Source organism: Haemaphysalis longicornis, unplaced genomic scaffold, assembly GCF_048455015.1.
Source record: "Haemaphysalis longicornis isolate Haplotype H1 unplaced genomic scaffold, Haemaphysalis longicornis Haplotype H1 scaffold_2, whole genome shotgun sequence".
In the NCBI taxonomy this organism is placed as follows: Eukaryota; Metazoa; Arthropoda; class Arachnida; order Ixodida; family Ixodidae; genus Haemaphysalis; species Haemaphysalis longicornis.
In genome coordinates this window covers 252,726,387-252,747,514 of record NW_027526295.1, presented here as the reverse complement: position 1 = coordinate 252,747,514, position 21,128 = coordinate 252,726,387, and positions in this window count along the sequence as shown.

The window sequence follows — 21,128 nt, the reverse complement described above, 5'->3', positions numbered from 1 at the left end:
CATTCCGACGATGGCCTTGATGAGTGGGAACGTATGCCTTCGGCATTTCCCCTCGTGGTCGTCGTACTCTGGATTCCAAAACACGACGCAGTCGGTCCGAGCCCGCTGGCACAGCAACGCCGCGAAGGCCCGGGCCCAGGATGGCTCCAGGAAGGAAACTGCGTCCCCACCAGGTGTCACGCCGACAGTGGCCAGACCGTGCCTGCGCGTATGGAAACGCATCAAATGGGCGAAGTGCTGCTATGCGACACGTATAACACTGAGTGCGGAAGAAAGGAGCCGGGCAGGCAGAGTATTTTTTATTTATTTATTTATTCAAAATACCCCTGAAGGCCCTCACTGGGAGGGTATTACATTGGGGGTGGGAGACATTTAAAAAACAATGCAAGCAAAGCTAAAAACTGATTTTAGGCAAATAAAGTAAATACAAGCCGATGCAAGAAAAAAATAAACGTACAGCAAAAAGAACGCTCTAAAAACCGCTTATGCACACCTCAGAAAATACCTTTCATTGAAGTTAGGATACTATGTTAGAGCTTGAAATTTTATTGGATCAGTAACAGTTGCAATGAGATGGCAGGTCATTGAAATCGACAACTGTGCGGGGTACAAATGATTGCGAATAGCTAGAAGTGTGGCATTTTACACGCGTCACCTTTGCACGTGTTTTACGCGTGTCACAATATATGACTTATTCCCGGTCCTAATAAAAAATAAATTAACAGAAAACGTATCGTTGCATCTGTAAGAATGCGTGAGCACCTAATCCCTTGCCCTCGTGAAAATGAGATTCGGCCCGATGCGCGCGCCTTGCTCCGGCTTCAGAAGCCCACAATACGGCGTTTCTCGCTCTCCACTCGCACACCGCGCCAGCCGTGCTTTGCGATTTAACCGCCTCAGTGGTCCCGCTTGCTCGCTTTAGCAGCTGCGTTGGCTGCCTGTCGCTCCTTTTGTTGTCTACCAGTCTCGGCATTTCGTCGCCGTCTCTCCCGTTCCATCCTCACTTGCCGCCTGTTCGGCCCTGCACTCTCTGCGGAGACTCTTTTTTAAAACGCGTACAAGCGGTGGCGAGATGCATCGGGAAGCCGGACGACGGTCGCGTCGGGCGGAGGCTACGGTGCGAATGCAGCGTCATTGCAGCCAATGCCATTGCCGTGTCTCGGCTTGGCTTGATGTACCCCCTCACCACGCGATATCCGTCTTTACTGTTCTGACGCTCTATGTGTCCGCGGATCAACGACGAAAATTTTCCTGCCATGTCTATTTCGCATGCACTAAAATAGCCTGCACGTAAGTACGCCTCGATGCATCGGCATCGTTACCATCAGCACGTCCTTAGTAAATGGGAAATGATTGGTTCTCATGAAATCACCAAGGTGATTCAGGCAAGTGACGCGCACACCAGCCCCGTTTCTTTTTTATATATAAACAAACCAGAGCTGGTACGAATAGATATGAAATTAAGCACGTTATAGGACAAAAACAATTCTGGCTAAGGCAATAAATTAAATAAACAGGAACAAACAGTTTTTGTTTATTTAATTTGCAGCTCACGTGGGCAGTGGGTACGATCGATGGTGCACTCAGTTAGACAACGCTTTTTTTTTCACTCGTGGCGAAGGCTTCCAAAATTTCGCCCGTAAGCTACCTGCTCACCTTAACAGTATCCAGATTTTGGCGTCCCGCTACCAGATACAGTTCGTTACTACGCAGATCCGCACATAATAAAGAACACACAACTAATTCCTGAAAAAGCAAGCACCGACGGGTAAGAATAATTCTCAACTCAACAATATCTTTTCGAGTCTGCTATCTAGCGTATATAATAAACATCAGCTGATTTTTATGTGACCGGAAGGTCTCCCTCGGAGACTTCCAGCTCATCATGCTCATGCAGTTCCAGACTATAGTTTATCATTTCGTTCTAGTTTGCCTGATATCCCGTCTTCGCCTTGTTTCTTGCCCCTATATAAGCGTCAATCCGGTTAATATGACTCGGTAGTCACACATTTGTTCGTCATTCCCATCACTCCTTACCAAGCCTCGCCCTTTTCTCCCATTTCCCACTAGAATATTCTTTCAACGTTTTTGTCGTAAAATCCATGCTTCTCCCCCTTCTACGCCGGGCTTTCAAGCTGCAACATTTTTTCCCTGGTTAATGGGGCTGATTAGATGCGAGCGCCTTCAACGGTGTTCGTAAGACGTACTGCTGAAAGTGCGGATTCATTGTACACCTTTCCTATCTCGTGGCAAGCTGCTATTCGTTAGCGCTTGAGTGAGTTTCCTGGGTGCGGTACAGTCCACGCTAATACGTCGCCTCACCTTTTTTGTCAGCCGCCGTTCCGGTCTGTCACCCGTATATTTTTAACGACATGTCTACTATTTCGTCACTTACGCTAACAAGCCAAACTTGATACAGGTTTGCTGAGGCGCCGTTCTAATATGCGTAAAAATATCCTGTTCTATCCGTGGAATAGCGATGCATTCCTTTTTTCGTAGAAACGAAGGCAGCTACAGGACATTTCTTGTTGCTCTACGGGTGCGGTGCTGAGACAGATCCAAGTCACGGTTAATTATAGATGCGTACTCCTACTCCTTCTCTCACCCTTCACACTGAGCTCCAGAACAAAGCTTTCTGACCCATTTTCCGAACGTTTCGCACAAGTTAACGTTCTAATACGTTATCTCTGCCTCTGGAAAAGAAAAAAAAACTTGTTTGTGTTTGCCGCACGGCTTCAGCTGCTGATATTAATTAAAGCGTACGATGCTCACGGCTTCTTGCGTTTTGCTAGCGCCAGGATCCGGACTTCGGCGAACCTCGCACGGTGATATCGGATTATGGAGGCAATGCCTCGTTGGGTTCCTGTAGCGCGCTTATTGGCACTTAAGCCCGCCTAAACTTTTCAGCGCTTATATTGCGACGGCATAGAGGAGATTCATGGCCAACTCCAGTAAAACATTTTACGTAATTAGATACTTTACGTTGCGGCTCTGACGTGGCGAGTTTTGGGAGCGGCTACGAACGCGCTTTCTTTGCTAAAGTCGTCGCGGTGGAGTAGGTTCCTGTCTGGTCCTGTCGCTCGACTATATATAGGCTCTCATTTGCGTGGCCATCGTGTTTTCTGCGTAGTGCATACGATAATTCCTCGGCTAGAGCACCACGAGTTCGTAGTAGGTGCCCTAAAAAAACACCTTATTACTCGTCAAAATTACAGCAAAAGCACAGCAGTTGAATTTCGCATAGAACCGTGCATCCCTCTTTCAGCTGCCTTCTTTTGTTGAAACATCTCTTGAACTTAATTATCTCACACCTACAATGAGTAAAAAGACAATCAAAAAGAAAGATTCGCGTTCGCAGTAAATTGGGTGTGTACGTAAGTTAAACTTAAGTCGACAAAATTAATCTCAGTGGAGGTATTAACAATGAAACCAGCCCCGTCAAAGCCTTGTTTCCTTATCTACGCAATACGCAGGTGGGCCACTCCGAGTAGCAGAAAAAATGTGAGCCTAGCCAGCGTTAGACTAGACCCCTATCGGGAAGTAAGAAAAGTTCGGTGAACTACGATACTGACTGACCTCGTCTGTAGGTTACCGAACTTAAAGTAAAACATTGTAAGTTCCAAGGTTCCGCAAGGCACACACAAAAATTAACGTTTTTTTCCAACATTTTTCTTTAGGAGAACACTCGAGGTATTAACCCGCAAACTTGTTTGTACAATTCTGTAATTTGTTTCAGCGAAAACTGCGTAAGAAACATAAAACAAAAAACTCGATCCCCAGACACGACTGGTTAGCTGGGAGTGCTTGAGCCCCAGAATCAAAAATTTCGAAGCCGAAAATTTTTTGGGGGTTGGTTATGAAGTGATCGAGGTAAGTTGAAGCAATACTGATTCTAGTTATGTAAATGTGAAACACTTTTGTTTTTGTTATTTTGCAAGGGAGGAAGGAAACAGCAACAGCGATAAGCAGGGATGAGGGAATAGCAACGCTAAAGGAACCCATTATCATTCCTCTGCGAGATTTTTTTACGTTTGATACTGCGCACGTCGATTCTGACGATGATAAATGAGTCCGTCACAACTCTGGCGGCTGAATAGCGACCGATTCAAGCTTTGCTTGTACGCTATTGTACTCGCGTGCCTCACACCTCCCGATCCTTTATGCTGCTCTTACAGTAGTTCGCCCAAGAACATGCATATTTAATACTTTGTAGACTCACATATTTCCTTCTTATGTCAAAAATAGCGCTAAACAAACTTTTCTTTGGTCTTCCAGTAGCTAACAAATGAAATGACGCCTGTAAGGCGAGAATGCGTTTCTAGTTTAGCCAAGATTTTTTTTTTTTTCTGCCGTGATTTCGGGCAGTACTTTTTCAGGTCGACCATACAGCAGGAAAGCGCACAGAGAGCAATATATCCACCGATAAAACGGTCAGTTTATCCTGAGGGTTCGACATCTCGTCTACCCTGATAATCCTATGCTTTCTTCGGAAAGAATGCCCAAAATGGGGGGAAGGGGGGGGGGGCGGAAGCGAAGGGAGGCATTTACTTGGCAAATGTCGAAAGACTCTCGTCTTTTGTCGACATTTGCAACGAAAGGAGAAGATACGTGGCCATTTTCTTTTTGTTTTTCAACCAGGATAGCATTGAAAAAGAAAAAGAGCTTCCCCGGGGAAATTCGTTGCGACGCGACCAATCTGCAGTGAGGAACACGCTTTCTGAAATTGATGATTTGATGCGAAATCCTGCTCATGTTTTGAAAGCGGAAGCTCTGCTGGGACGTTTGCGATTCAACATGTAACAATTATATTTTGTTCAGTGTTAACGCAAAAAATTATTGGGCACTTAAGTCGCTTAGGTGATTTGAAGTCGACAGCCAACGATTTTCGAAGACTACACGGCTGCATCGTGTTTGCTGTGCCGCCCAAGTTCACCTGTAATGGGGCACGCATCCGCATAATTCTTGTTCCATCCTGGCATGGTACACGGTTAGTGCTTCAGTGACCACACTTGGCTGCAGCTCTTGGAGACCCGGATTCAAATCTCATTCGAACCCAAATACGTTTCTATGTATATTTTATTCACTTGTTTTATTTTTATGGCGGCCAAAATTTGGTTTCATTCGTGTAGTCGCCAGCAACTGCACGGTCGCTTTTTGCGTTTGATAAGACATCCAAGGCTTTCACCTTAAGAAGTATCTCGAATTTTTTATAGATTTTTTGTGGAATCGTCATTTTTCAATTTTTTGCATTTTTCCGAAACAAACATGATAAAACCTGACTTTTTTCCGACCCATAAAATTTTATAAAAAGCCTATATCACTACTCTCCATGCAAAGCGAACTCGTTAGGAACGGCGATCGATGGGACGCGCTCAACCGCATAGTTGTGCGACGTCGTCACTGAGAGAAAGCCAACTATTAAGGGGGTCGTGAAGAGATTTTCAAAAAAATTGTGTTGTGTGGGCACTTATAACCACGCAACCTTGATAAACAAATAATGTATAACCGTTTCGTTGCCCGATATCGGCAGATAGGAAAACAAATGCAGTTACGGTTTCACCTAGGCTTTCCTCCTCAGCTCGTGAAGTGACGTTTCATTAAGTCAGTAAGCAGCCAATCACAGTGCTGCCTCGTCTGCACAACATGTCGGCATAGAGCGGGCTTGCAAGGGGTCAGATAAAGCTACAAAATCGGCGCCATGATGAAACTCGTCCTGCAACTGAACGGGAGATGTCTGATCTCTGATGAGACTGATCAACATGGTCGAATTTTCAGTCAATAACGCGGGCGAGTGGCGCAGGCAGAAGTAACCACGTTTAATCTAAACTGGGTATTTGTAAACTGTTTAAGCTGTTTCGCACGAGTCTAAACTGTCGTTCTGCTTGCCGATATTCTTGCACAAGTTTGCCGACGTCTGTCTCACGTAGCCTGTAATGTGAGTTGTGCGAACGGGAAGCCTTTACCTGACGAGATAAGTGACCGAAAGCTTAAAATGAGAATTTACTACATAAACACGTTTATCAAAGGAACTTCTAGTAATCGGAACTTAAAATCAACCCGTCATTTACTCATCAAGCGCAAAAAAAAATGGCCGCGTATCTGCTCCTTTCGTTGCAAATGTCGTCAAAAGACGATAGTCTTTATCGACTTTTGCCAAGTAAATGCCTCCTTTCGCTTTCCCGCTCACCTCTCATGTTGGTCCTGTTGCGTCGCCCTCCTCCCAAGGTAAAGATGCCAAAGGTTTGCCTAAATCCTTTTAAATTTCCCGCATTCCGCTGCTCCAAACCGGGTGTCTCGATGCCAACGCTGCCGAACGCGAAGACGCGTGTGAATCGAGGCGCCCTACTTCAACGTTTATAGAACCGCGTTTCCCCAGTCCACGTGCGTTCCAAGCACAACGTGGAACCTAGCCAGTGGAACCTTTCGTAACTCTTGCCACTTGATTTCTTCAAATGCCGCCAGAAGCTATATGGCGCGGGCGACAGCAGGCGACGGCGGAGTGATATTTTTTTCTTCAATTGATGAAGTATTTAATTTCGCCAAAATCAAACATGTACGATTTTTTATAAGGGAACGCTGCAAATATCACTTCTGTATTAATTTGTTGTCTTATATATGCGTAATGTCTTGTTGTTCTTCAACAATATTGACAAGTATGAACATTCCATCGGACGTAGACGGGCGCATTTAGCTGTGACTATATAAGACTATTGCGCAGGCATTGTTTTACTTTGGCCGGGTGCCTGAATCGAGTCACAGACACACAGACGGACAGACAGACAGACAGACAGACCAAAATTTCAGGGTAGAAGTAGCCCAAAAAATTGTCTTTAAAATTACATCATCTTCCCGTGGGGAACCCTGATGAGGATGCGAAGCATCGTGGCGGTTCCGTGTGGTTCCATTGTGTTGCCGTTATGTTGAGTGATCTGGTTTTTACCAGCGCCAGAGGGAATTCTGCGTCCGGGTCCACACCGGTGGCAAAGGCACGCAAGTACTGTTGTGTTACGGTGAGTAGGCGGTGGTTCTCGAGGCGCCGAAACTCGTCCATCATGTTCTTGTCGATGTTGTCTCTGTAGTAGAATCGGTAGTCTCCGTCAGCGTTGGTGAGGTAAAGGTTGTTGACATTGGTGCACCGGCTGAGAGCAATGTACACGCCCTCCTCTTCGCAGCTTTGTCTTCTCCTTCTTCTTCTTCAACGGTTCCCCTACGGGAAGATGACGACGGTGGTTGAACGCGAAGCTATCTCGTGATGGAGATTTCTTTCTCTATGGCGCGCGCTCGAGACGCTCGTGAAGAAACGTGTCACCCATGATTTTCACGTTTTTTTAGTTAAACCTGCGGAAATTCTACATCTTGTGAAATTCCCAGTGCACCATCGTGCAAATCTCGTCGAATGGCATCATCGGACACCAGGCTCAGTCCGGTGGGTGCTTGTTTTAAAGAAATAGAACCTTTCCTCCCGAACGAGCGAGCTAAGCCTAACCCGGCTGAAGTAGGCTTAGGCACAACTACGGCCATGAACCAAGACTTGCCCGGCGGAACCGGGGCTTGCATCGGCGGTGACGTCGCCGCTGCCACCCCGACCGTCACTTCCGACTCGGAGGAAGACGAAATGCTTCATGACACAAGCGATGAAGAAAGTCGTCAGGTTTCAGAGCAAGAGCACGAAACTCAGTGGACCGACGTGATTTCCAAGGCGCAGCGTCGACGGAACCGAAAGGCCGAGGTCGCACTAGGCCTAACTCCAACCACGCCCGACAACAAGTCCCTGTCAGCATCGAAATCAAGACCGGCGCCCCGCAATTCAGCACCCAGGCCCACTCCCCTGCCCCGCGACGACTTCAAGCTAGTCCTGCGACCCCAGAACGGTCTGAATTTAAGCAAAGTACAGCCTTCAACTCTGTCGCTCGCTCTCCTTCAAGCAACGAACACAACATGGAGGCAGGCCAACCTCCGTCTTCAGATTGACTCAACCCAAAACACCCCCACGGTGAGCACTCCTTCGAAAGAAGTAGCCAAGTTATTATTCAAGCTAAAGCAAATTATTCTAAACAACGCAATCCACGCTGTCATGCTGTACGGGCTAGCGCCGGACGACGCGGTAAAGGGAGTCATCCGAGAAGTCCCCGTCAAATTCTCCGATGAGCAAATCATTCAGAACATTGACCAAGACGGATTCGAGGTATACTCGTGCAGAAGAATAGGCAAGGAATCCTCGACGGTTATTCTGACATTCGCGGGGCCTAAGGTTCCTCCTTACGTGAGACTGTACGGCGCAGAACACCGCTGTACGTTGTATAAGAAGACTGTTGCGGTTTGCACCCGCTGCCACGAGTTAGGTCACCGCAACACTGCCTGCCCTCAACCAAGCGTCACGGTCTGCCATCAGTGCGGCACCAGGGACCCAGTTCAAAACCACACCTGCGTAGCCAAGTGCTCCCTCTGCTAGGGCCCCCATCTCACGGCATCCAGGGGGTGCCCAGAGTGCTTCATCACATCCCCCATCATCCGGCAACGCAAGTTCAGAAAGCAGCAGCAGTCGTCCGCTCGAGAATCACGGCGGGACCAGACCCCCAGCAGTGACCGGGCCCGGTCTTCCGCCCCCCGTGGACGGAGCCATGATCATTTCAGAGGCCGTTCCACAGACCGGTCCACCACATCAGCCAAACGAAGAGACTCTCTAGCCGGAAGCCGCCGTCCGAGATCGGGGACAAGGCAGCCGTCCCAACACAGACCCCAAGAAAGCGATGCAACCAAAAAGGTGAGCTGTACAGGCAAAGAATCTACCATTGCTCTCGATCTTGCAAAAGACTTTCCCCCGTTAGCTAAAGCATCAAGCAGTCCGTGCCACGAATGTAACCAATTACGCACTCTCCTTAAACAACAGGCAAATCACATCTCTAAGCAAGCCCAGCAAATCGAAAAGCAAAATGAACTAATCCAGGCACTCCACACCCGGCTGGAGGCGGTAGAAAGGGCACAACCACACGGGTCCGGTGATAAACGCAAGAAAGCCCGAAGGGAAAACCCGGCCGCACAACAAAACTGCACTCCTGAAGGAGGAGCTGACATGGACACCGAAATTACCGCACAAACCACGGAGGGCCTCGAATGTGGAAAGAACCCACTCCAGGCAATTCTGGATGCCGTCCAACTCATGGCCGAACAGATGAACGCCTTTCAAAAGTCCTTACTTGAGGATAGAGCCGCCAGCGCACTGCGGATAACCAACCTCGAAGCTAGCGTTAATCAAGTTGTCCTCACCCAGCGTGCAGCCAAAAGGGCGACTCCTTACAATAAGCCAGGTACCGATTGCAAGTTGTCAACCGGTAACAATCCCCTTTCGCAAGATGAGGCCGCGCACTGAACGAGTCGAAACAACGACCATTTTGCAGTGGAACTGCCGCGGCTTCAAAGACAAGGCAGGAGAATTGCAGCAATATATACAAACCCTAGAAGTGAAACCAGACATCATTGCATTAGAGGAAACAAACTGCAAACCCAAAATCCCGGGATACGTCTCGTACACCGACCCATCGGGCAGGGCTACTGCCATTCTTGTTCACAAAAACATAGCGGCAACGCAGCATATCACGGCCCAGAAAGGGTGCAAGCACACCCTGGTGGAAATCCACAACCATCAAATCGGCAACACCGAAAACATTTTTATTCTCAACTCTTATTGCCGCCCTTCAAATCGGAAGCCCGAAATTATGGAAACCTTTCAAGACACCATGCGCGTTGCTAAAGACAGGCCCACCTTTCTATTAGGAGACTTCAACGCCCCCCACACATTATGGGGATACAAGTTCTGCTCCAAAAGAGGCAAAGAAATTGCCAACTTCATTGATCAATCCAACTTAGTCCTCCTTAACGACCCTCAGACCCCCACTCGCCAAGGTACAAGCACAGCCAGAGACACTACCCCCGATCTTTCACTGCTGGCTGGCTCGCTAGATGTGGCATGGACAAACACAAACGTAGACCTCGGCTCCGATCACAATATAATCAAACTCACCGTACGGGGGAACTCCTTCAGGGCCAAGGCAGGGACAGTCAAGATAATCAACTGGGACAAGTTCAGAGAAGACCAACTCAAAACATCATTCCCAGAGAGGCAAACCTACGAGCAGTGGGCTGTGGAACAAGTAGAGCACATGAAAAAGCATGCCCAATCTATTGTCACGACGCACCAGACTCCCTGTGTAGGCGCCCGTCTACTCCACCTGTGGGAAGCGAGGCGATGTCTCACAAAAAGATGGAAAAGACAGAGACATAACCGCAAACTCCGCAAAAAAATTCACGAAATCAACAAGGCAGCAGCGGAATACGCCTCCACTCTGTGCAGAGATAACTGGCTCCAGCTGTGCGACGGCCTCCAAGGCACTCTGTCCACTAAGAGAACATGGCAGCTATTGAGCAGTGTTGTACACGTTCCTCTAAAATAGGAACGAAAGCTCGTTCCTCGTTCCTTCCCAATTTTGAACCGAGTTCCCGTTACAAGTTCCTTTATTGCAAAAGGAACGCGTTCCAGTTCCACTTCGAAAATTGGAACGTGTCGTTACATTAACGTTACAATTAGGTTTTTTAAATTAAAATATAGTGTCGGAATATCCTGGGGTGAAATTAACTGATAAATTTAGAACTCACATCGAACTACGTATATCATACGAATATTAACACCGCCGGCAGAAGATTATCTGGAGATAAAAATAATCAAGAGAAAATTCCTAGGCGAATTTTTTCAGGGAGCACTGGACAAACTCCAGACGGCTCTAGGAGATTTCGGTGTAGGATGAGGATGTTTCGGTGCGGAAATTTCGGTGTACGGACATATCCGTGTACGGGCGTTTCGGTGCGCAAACTTTTAGGCGACCAAATTATCCGGTGCTTGCCTGTTTGCGACAGCCATTATGTTTTTATTTCCGCTTAACGTGGGTTATTGACAACAATCTGGAGCAGTGAATTTATTTTTTGATTGATGCCATGCTTGATCTTTGCCAGGTATTTTTGGAAATTCTACATTTATATATTTTTGTTTAATACCTATTCCTGGGGACACCTGTTATGCAGCCGAATGAATTCTTTAGCACGCGTTTTTTTTTTTTTTCATTTACGACAGGTTGTTAATTTATATTCGCTCTTTTTTAGCTAAGACAATTAACCGGTGTTTACGATGGTCCGACGCCTTTTTTGTGCTGTTTTTTTTTAAATTACACACCCTCAAATTACATAAATTACATGCCCACCCTCAATATCCAAAACGTAACAAACATTAGCTAGCTCCCCCCGAATGCAGAAAACCTTATGAAGGGTATTACGTAGGCTGGGCTGCCTTGCTAAAATGAATTTGCGAAAACTGGTCTAGGATTGTCATGGAGGAAGAACGGGCGTTTGGAAAACAGCCGCAGCTTCTAATGTCCTAAATGTTGATTAAGCGCGTACGGGTTGTGAATACAAATTTCACCCATCCTGTTCAGGAAAACCAACCTGCGTTTTATGTTTACATGCCTACATTCACCATATTTTATAATTCGTTGTCCTAGCGCCCCCCCCCCCCCCTCCTGTTCTTGTACTCTATAATCTCGACCAGATTTCTTTTTCAGCCATATTATTTTCGGTTTCCCCTGAAAATACAACAGGCGTGGCGTAGTTCACGTGTTCACGGTCTCCGAAGCCTCACCGCAGTGGTACAGGAAAAAGCTTTACATTCACCAGGAGCTCACGAAACGTCTATAATGTGCAACAAAAAGCCACCCAGAAAGCCGCTGAGAACACAATGGCCACCATCGTTGGGCCCTGTCTCCCCCTTCGAAGAACAAGCTTGCTGGCTACACCCGCCCGCGCGTCGCCGTCATAGCGACGGCGCCTCCTCACCAGCAATCGCCCCTTCGTCGTCTTCAGTCGCCCATTAAGTCGCACATATCATGGACACCCCAGGCATACATCGCTTTCTTCCATTATAAGGAGAAAAAAAAATTGAATAGGCTGGTGTGACGAGAGCGGCAACAGACGTCTTCAAGTTTTCGAAGTCCAGTTTACACAATCGTGAACCACAAGTGACACCCCTCGCTCTCTACCAAGGGGGCTGGTAGCCGACGGGGCTCAGCCTTCCCCTCCCATAAGTAACACCATCGTAAGTGCGATCGTTGGTTGGCTAGTTTTAAATAGAACCGACACCGAATGCAACGAATACGAGATTGATTGAGAAAATAATTAAAACGGAATGCACACGCGCTTAATCTACCTCGTTTTTCTGTTTTTTTTTTTTTTCCCGGATGATTTGCTGTGGGGGTGGGGATTGGAGGATGGACTAAAAGCAGCAGTGTCTTGCACCATTCGGTGAAGTGAAAGCACAGCGCTTTGGTCACACTTAAAGTACTAGGGTTGTTCACATGAATGTTAAAATAAAAAAAAATATGTTTTACGGATGCAAATTAACAACGTTAATTTTACCATCTACTACCGAAATTGGGTTTTACGTCGCAATGCTCCGCCGGGGTTTAGCGTTCGTTTCCAAGCACGGCGGCGCAAGCACAAGTCTCGAACGTAAAATCATATCAATTCACGAAATTACAATATTAAAGCTAAAATGTTCAAAGAATACCTGGGACATCGCGTGACTCAAAATGCCAGATGTTGTTTCTCTCTCTCTCTAGGCCAAGACGCCGTGCACCAAAATATTTGTCCGTGCACCTAAATGTGCGACACCGATATCTCTGTATCCCGTATTAGAAAATCTTTCTCCGCCAGGGACCAATTCTATCGGCCAGACGCGCGTCCTGGCCTCCCGAGGCAAACGATGAAAGGTGAAAAGCATTCTCGCGGCTACGCTATTCACCCGTCGAACGCCGCGTAAGTTTAACCAGCATGAAAGCAAGCACAAGTTGCGGCCTGCTGCGTGGTTGTTCTTCTGCCTTTGACCTTCTAGGAAGCACTTACGACTGAAGGGCGGGCAAATTGACCAGCTTATAGGAAGAGGAACGCAGTCGTGACTTGTGGATTTTCGTACTAGCCTTGGCATCAAAAAGAGCCAAATCCTGGCGATGTAACGGCAGGAACGCCGTTCCTGCCGTTCCTTCAAAAACCTAACGAGTTACCGTTACAGTTCCACCAACCCTTAATGGAACGGTGGCGTTCCTCCGTTCCTCCAAAAAGGAACTAGTTCCAGGAACGCCGTTCTTTGTAACGCCGTTCCGTACAACACTGCTATTGAGGCATCTAATCGATCCACTCACGAGTAAGGGCGAGATCAACCGCAGCGTGGTTCGCACGCTTAACAACTACCAAGGCGACACCAAGAAGCTAACGCAGGACCTCCGAGACAGGTAGCTCAAAACGGAACCTGGAGAAGAACTCCGACCCTATTCTGGCAAGCCCAACGAAGAGCTCGATCGACCCATTTTCCTCCATGAACTCCGTTCAGCAATAGCCGAGAGCAGGAAGTCCAGTGCCCCCGGACCGGATGCCATCACCTACAGACTACTAAATAACCTTGGAGACGACTCCTTAATGAATCTGTTGGAACATCTCAACACTGTTTGGGAGACGGGACAGCTCCCCTCTCAATGGAAAACTGCCGAGATTAGATTTATACCCAAACCTGGAAAATCTCCCCACATAGATAATTTAAGGCCAATATCCCTGAGCTCCTGCGTTGGGAAAGTCATGGAGCGGATTGTGCTCAGCCGCCTTCAGAAACATTTGGACGACACAGAGCAAATGCCCACGAAAATGTTTGGGTTCCGCAAACATCTAGGAACCCAGGACGTACTCCTTCAACTCAAGGAGGAGGTACTCAAGCAAGCTACGCGCCACTCCCCCCGGGCCATCCTGGCCCTCGATCTCAAGGGCGCGTTTGACAACGTGACTCACGCAAGTATATTGAGGAACCTCAATGCTACGGACTGCGGAACGCGGACGTACGAGCACATCCGCAACTTCCTCTCGGACCGCACTGCCGCACTCAGGATAGGAGATGCCACATCCGACCCGATAAAACTAGGAGCTAGAGGCACGCCCCAGGGATCTGTGCTGTCACCGTTGTTATTTAATGTCTCCTTGCTTGACCTCCCCAGAAGACTCAACGCCATAGATAACCTTGGGCATGCTCTCTATGCTGACGATATCACCGTCTGGCCGGGAACCGGGTCCCTCGGCGATATTCAGGACACACTCCAGAGGGCAACGGACGTCATAAATCAATACGCCAAGGCCTGTGGCCTCCAGTGTGCGCCACAAAAGTCCGAACTCCTTGTTGTCCGCCCGAAAGCCAAGAAGAACATCAAGGAAGACATCCAAGTCCAACTAGAGGGACATGCGATAATTCCTAGTCCCAGCAATAAAATCTTAGGAGTTCACCTACAAGCAGACACCAAGAGTAACATCTCCCTAAAAAAATTGAAGCAAACTACCGATCAAATAATGCACATGATTAGGAGGGTGTCAACTAGGAAGAGAGGAATGAAAGAGGCCGATACCCTGCGTTTGGTCGAGGCATTCGTCATTTCAAGGAATAACCTACATCACGCCGTACCTCTTACTAAACAAAAGCGACATAAATCTCCTCAATATACTCATACGGAAGTCAGTCAAGCATGCCATAGGACTACCCATGAGCGCGTCCACAGACAAGCTGCTCAGGATGGGCATACACAACACCGCAGAAGAATTGATCGAAGGTCATATATCCAGTCAAAAGGCCAGACTCAGCCGAACTAAAGATGGACGAAAAATTCTCCTCAAGATAGGGTGGGCGGCTCTCGACGCGATCCCGCAGGTACAGATACCAACCTCCTGGTGCCAGTCTTTAATTATTCACCCACTGCCAAGAAACATGCACCCCACCCATCACGACGCGAGAAGAGCAGCGAGAGCTTGGGCGCTCAACACGAGATTTGGAAAAGACCCCGGAGTCGTATACACGGACGCCTCCCGCTGTAGAGGCAAGCCATACGCAACAATAGTGGTATCGACCAAGAACCGTCTCCTTGTAAGCGCAACAGTCAAGACCACGGACATCACTGAAGCGGAGGAGATGGCAATTGCTCTGGCCCTCACACAGAAGCCGGCACAAACAATTGTCACCGACTCGCAGCAAGCATATCTGAACTACCAATCAGGATGGGTGTCACCAGTGACCCTTAGATTGCTGCAGAACAAGATAGCAAATATAAAAATCAAATTGGTGTGGACGCCTGCTCACGCCTCCATGGAGGGTAACGAGTTTGCCCACCAACAAGCCTGCGCACTCGCACCCCAGGCTGCGGAGGAAGGCGTGGAGTATTGCCCGCTTATCACTTTCAGAGAAATCACGCAGCACTACCGGCTAGAAAGACAGACACTCCCTCCACCTCATCCTAGCCTCTCTAAGGAGCAGCAGACAGTCTTTCGCCTCATTTAATCTGGATCCTTCCTCCACCCAACAAGGCTACACCTCATGTTCCCGGAGCAATACTCGGCCGAATGCAAATTTTGTAAAAAACCAGGATCACTCCGCCACATAATTGGGGAGTGCGACTTCAGCTCAGAAAATCCACCCCTCCTCCATCCCCCCACCCCCTCTTTTAGAGAGCAATGGGAGATTTTGATGTCCAGCTCCTCCCTGGCGACCCAGCGCTGGTCGACCGGGCGCAGGCGGCCATGACATCATATGGGCTCCAGTGAATAAGGAACCACTCCCAATTTAGACGCTCAATAAATGTATTCTCTCTCTCTCTCTCTCTCTCTCTCTCTCTCTCTCTCTCTCTCTCTCTCTCTCTCTCTCTCTCTCTCTCTCTCTCTCTCTCTCTCTCTCTCTCTCTCTCTCTCGTGATAGATTCTTTGGTTGGCCAATCCCTAGGGGCATCCTGCCACAATCAGCATCAGAGGCGCTGCGGACGGGGCTGGCTGAGCTGCAAGGCGCGTGGCGCTTCCCGCCACAGCTTTCCCACGGGAAATTCAACATCCTCCTCTAAAGTTTTCAGTTCGTCGTTTCCGTTGACGTTCAGCTTCGCGTGCCTGCGTTGTATCAGTAGCTGCTTGACGTAGTTTGAATGAGTCAAGGACATAAGGCGCGTTCGTAGCACTTGCTCCTGTCCCGGATTTGTAGCTTAGTGGGAAGATCACCGCGTACCTCCCGTTGCGGCCAGAGATTCGTGGGATCGAAACCGGGCGCCGCTAACTATTTCTTTTTTTATATAGTGTAGTATCGCGCAGCTGTGGGTGTAAGGAGGAGAGTTGCGCATGCGCAATATGAGTGCAGACGCCGACGCGGGACATGCCGAGACCATAAGATGCTCCGCATCTAATAACTAGCGAGAAGCACCAATACAGAGCCGAGTCGCTGAGCCCCACCATCACACAGTTCGATCGTGTTCCTGTTTCCTCCAATAAACAATGCTGTCCGTGTGGTAAAGCTAGTTGTAAAGGGGTTCGCTGCAATGCCGCCACCCACAACAGCGGAACGTGCCCAGCCCGTGTCATTTCATTACGTGTCCCTTCGAAGGAAGGATTAGCCCCGATGTCACTTGCGGACAGATCCCTGAAAACCCTCCTCAGCAACACACATCCATTTGCCAGCTCACCGTTGGGTGGAGGCGAACTTGAGCGAGCAGACGTCGCCGTACGGCCGCACCAACGGGGCCCCGCCCCTCGACCCGTTCAGTGCCACAGCGGCCAGGCTGATCGCGTGGCAGACGCGGTCGCTGTGCTCCTCGCTGAAGAAGCCGATGCGCGCATGCAGGGCGAGCGTCTCGGCGCCGTGGTACGCGTGGTCCCGACCTGGAGGCTCCGGAGGGAACGACTGCGGTGCCACCAGGAGACCGCGGTCGCCCAGCACGTCCAGCAGCCTGGGCGCGCCGCCAACGATGCGCATACATATGCGCTCCGACACCACACGGAAAGACTGCGTGTTTCATGCCCAAAACATTAATTTTTTGCTTATTGCGGAAACATTTTGATGATCTAAAAGGACTCCAGGCATCACACATATTAAGACAGAAAAAAAACTACCAGTGGCTTAGCTCGGCTATGCCAGGATATACGTAGCGTGAGCTAAGGTTCAGCTGGTTATTCTTAGCTTTCGTGGTTGTCTAGGATTAGCTTGGTTATCATGCTTAATGCTGCTTCAATGACACACACCCACTATACGCATTATGTGACATATGAATATTTATCAAGCGGCTCTGGCGCAGCGTCACCAATCGCCCCAGAGCTAAACTGGTTCCACAGGCGCACGCCGGTGTTGCTGCGACGCACGAGCCATCGGTTCCACACCCGGCCACCCCTCGCATGATCATCAAGTGGACCGGGCCGCCAACGTGCGGAACGGAGGTTGGCGAAAACGCTGGGCGCGATGGGTGTGTGAGAGCCGGGCAACGAGAAACGTTCTGTGCGCCGTGTGACGTCACTGCTCCTCGCGCATGCGAGCACGGCTCTCCAGGAGCCACGCGAAACTGCTCAACCTCGGCCATTGTAGCTCACGCTACAAAAAGTTTATTGGGATGGACCAATGAGGTGTTGTTTATGAGTAACACCTGAGGTGCTCCATAGGTGCTTCATATTTCATTTGAAAAAGAATGGTGCCTTGATCAGCATCTATACGCACATTTTATAGTCTAAGTCGACACCATTAACCTGAAGTTATCAATTGTTATCATTTGAGTTGACAACCAAATTGCACAATTTAGCTTACCTGTCACAAGCTCATCGAGCCTCAGGGATCGATGCGAGCGACACGCATAAACAAGTCTGATTTCTATTCAGCGCACAAAAGTACGGGTTTCCTTCCCCTTAATTTTTTAAGGTCTGGGTACCTTCATCTGTCAATAGATGGATTTAAATGTCCAAAGAACCATAAAACGCGGAATAAAAAAAAATTTGCTTGGGCTGTTGCTCCTGAGCAACGCTGGACATCAAAGGGTTAAGGGGTGTTCAGGGTGGGGGAAGGGGGGGAGGCAGCTTTTGGGTCACTGGCACTTATGATAGTACAGCGCAGCCATGCCAGATACGTAATCGTGCCGCTAATAAATGCATGTAAAAAATCTTGCGAAAAAGGGGGGGAAAGTAGTATACGTGCACACCGCTGTTCAGCTGCTGGGATAGCAAAATTTACATAGCTTTTACCATGCCAAGCGTACACGTATACTCAATTGTGCTTCTTAATTTTCTTTCTGATCTGTTTCGTTTGCATGTCACGGCGTGACTCCGTGCTGCCCGGCTAAACCGTTTTTTTTTTTTAGCGAAATCTACAGTACGCTACCTCGGGCAGTCTGCGCGGGGTGACCAGTTTTGACCTTGAGAGCTAGAGATCGAACTACACCCTCTTCCGCAAGTGCCCGGATTGGAGCAGCGCCCGATGGCGGGGATAGATATGCGTGGAGGGAACGCAGAAGCGCACGGGACCCGTGCCGCCACCTGGCGGAGGAAGGCGAGGACGCCGCCGCCGAAGCGATAAGTACGACAAGGAAGGCGGCGACGTGGGCGCAGAGCCGTGTGCGATGGAGTAGGACGAACATCTCCCTGTGGTCGCTCGTACAGCGGCGACGCTTGAACCAACGCCGTGAGGCGAAAAAAAAGGAAACACGCTACAGTTGCGTCCAGCTTCGCTACCTTCAAGTCTTACGCGTTAGTGTGAGCTTAATTCCTTCATTTTTTGTGTGTGGTTTCGTTTGATGCGTTACTATATTTTTGGCTGTAAAATATAATTCTTCCGTCTGTCCGGCCAATCCTACATTTTAAAAAATTTGCGCTCCTCATGTAACCACTTGTAAGAGACGTAAGGGTGAAAGCCGGGCCCCTTACGCTACGGAACTGGTGTGTGATATTGTTATTGCGGTAAGCTGGCCACATCCAATGAACAGGCGGAGAGTTGTTACGTGTGAATACGATGATGATGGTTACAATTAACGCATAACCAAGCGACGAGTGTAGATGTAATGCAGAGCCAAGTAATTACATAACCGAAGATACGCAGAATTTCCCGATTTCAGGTGCTGTTTTGCAAACCACGATGTACCGCTATGCGGACGCTTTCTTTTGAAAACACAAGCAGTGCGTCGACCATGTTATAGAGCCATTTAGGGGCTCGCTTTGTCGTCGTAGCTCGTTCGCTGTCACAATGTCTAGTGACTGCCGGAATCAGGCGGCGCAGTGAGATAACGGACCCAAAAAGAACCCCACGGCGTTGCGGCTTAACGGACCCAAACAGAGGCAGAGCCGTTTGAAACATCTGAACCGCTGGCGCTTAATTGTCATACACTTCCTCGTTATTTAGAGCAAAGAAAACTGCGGGCATACATTTGAGGCAAAATCTGTGTAAATAACCGGCAGCCCCCGCGTCCATTTGGTTAGGAACGCCCGTCGGGCTGGTTTATGATAGTAAGCGAAAAAAGCGGCTGCCAAAAATGACGCTTTCCAAACTGCCCAGTAAGGCGCCGACATATGTGACATGAAAGCAAGCACACAAAAAAACATAACTCCCGCTCGCGCTGTTCCAGGCAGGGGGCGCGAGAGCACTGCGAAGGCGGTAAATTTGAAATGCGTAGGACAAACATCCGTTCAATTGATCAAGAGAGGAGTGAGACAGGGAGACTAAGAGCGTGATGGGTTATGTCAGTGTGGCGATAACGGCGCCACAGCCCATTATGGCGAATCACTGCTCTGCTCTTCCGACAGCTTTCACGTTGAGTGGAACGGCTTTATTATTTTTTTTTCAACACCATGACGCCTCCGTTGCAGTCGCGCTCTCCGCTGTTCTGGTAGAATATGAAGAGAATGCGAATGAACAGACTCCTCCTTTCCGCTTGGGCTAACCCTCGCCATCGACCGCTCAAGCGACAAAGGCAAGAAAAACTACGGGGACACCTAAGCACTTCTAATGAAGAAGTGTATGCGAAAGCGTGTGTGTCTCGTTGAGTGCTCAAGCGCGTTGCGCTTTGATTTAAGTTTGCTCTCACACGTGCAAGACGTCCACAAACATGAGACACTCGAACCACGTTGCCGAGTTTGCCATTATTTCCATCTCTGAGTTCGGCGATGCCCATTGGGTCTGACGATTTGTTCGTCGCGTCCCTGCTGCTGGCGACTGCTGCGCCGTTTGGAGAGAAAGAAGCCTCGGAACCGGCCACCGGCGCGCGTCCTTTCTTGTCTTTTTTTTTATGATGCTCGTATTTTAAACGCACGAAGCGCGCTCTCCTTTTCTTCGGCCCTTATTTCTAGAGCACGGGCTATGGAAAGTGTCGTAGTCAATGGACTTTAATGTGCGGCGTTTCTGCGACTCTGGCTTTTTCGCTCAATAAACCACTTAATCCTTTTGCATTAAAATGACCGTAACAGCCGTGTTTTTATCCTCGCATATACACTTCGTTGCTGCGATGAACGGGTTTTGTGAATTGATTGCCTGGTTGTATTGCTGAACTTCTAAAAACAAAATTATTCCCGTTTGATGGCTTTGCTGCATCACACTTCGTCGCGCAGTGATGCACGCTTTACAGGCAAGGCGCAATCGAACTGCTTGATACCACCACTTACAAGGAGCATTCAATTTTATGGCACAAGCCAATTATTGTGCCATTAAAATAAAATTCTTCTCGTGAGTGGTGGTATCACAGTAGTATGATTTCGACTCGGTTCTTGCGCCGTTAAAATCAAATTCTCCTTGTAAGTTGTGGTATCAAAGCAGTACGATTTCCCCTCAGTTTGTGTGCCGTTAAAAAGAAATTATTCATGGAAGTGGTGGTATCAAAGCAGTACGATTGCGCCTTGCTTGTAAAGCGTGCATCACTGCGCACAGTGTTGTGATGCAGCAAAGCCACCAAACGGAAATAGTTTATTTTAGTAGATTTAGCAACACAACCAAGCACTCAATTCACACACCCCGTTCATTGTAGCGCTGAAGCGCACTTGCGAGGCTTATTTCTGAAAAAAACTTGCGGGCTTATGAATGAGCAAACAAAAGATGCATCGGTGATAAATGTCGGCGAAGGAAAGCACATACTAGTAATGCAAGAACTAAATAAACAGAAAAGGAACCGGCGCGATCCCAAAGGTCTATCTAATCCGCCGCCCTCGTGTCATTAAAATAAGTAAGTAAAACCAAAAAAGCAAACAGGAATAAAAACTGTAATCATGTATCCGCACAAAAA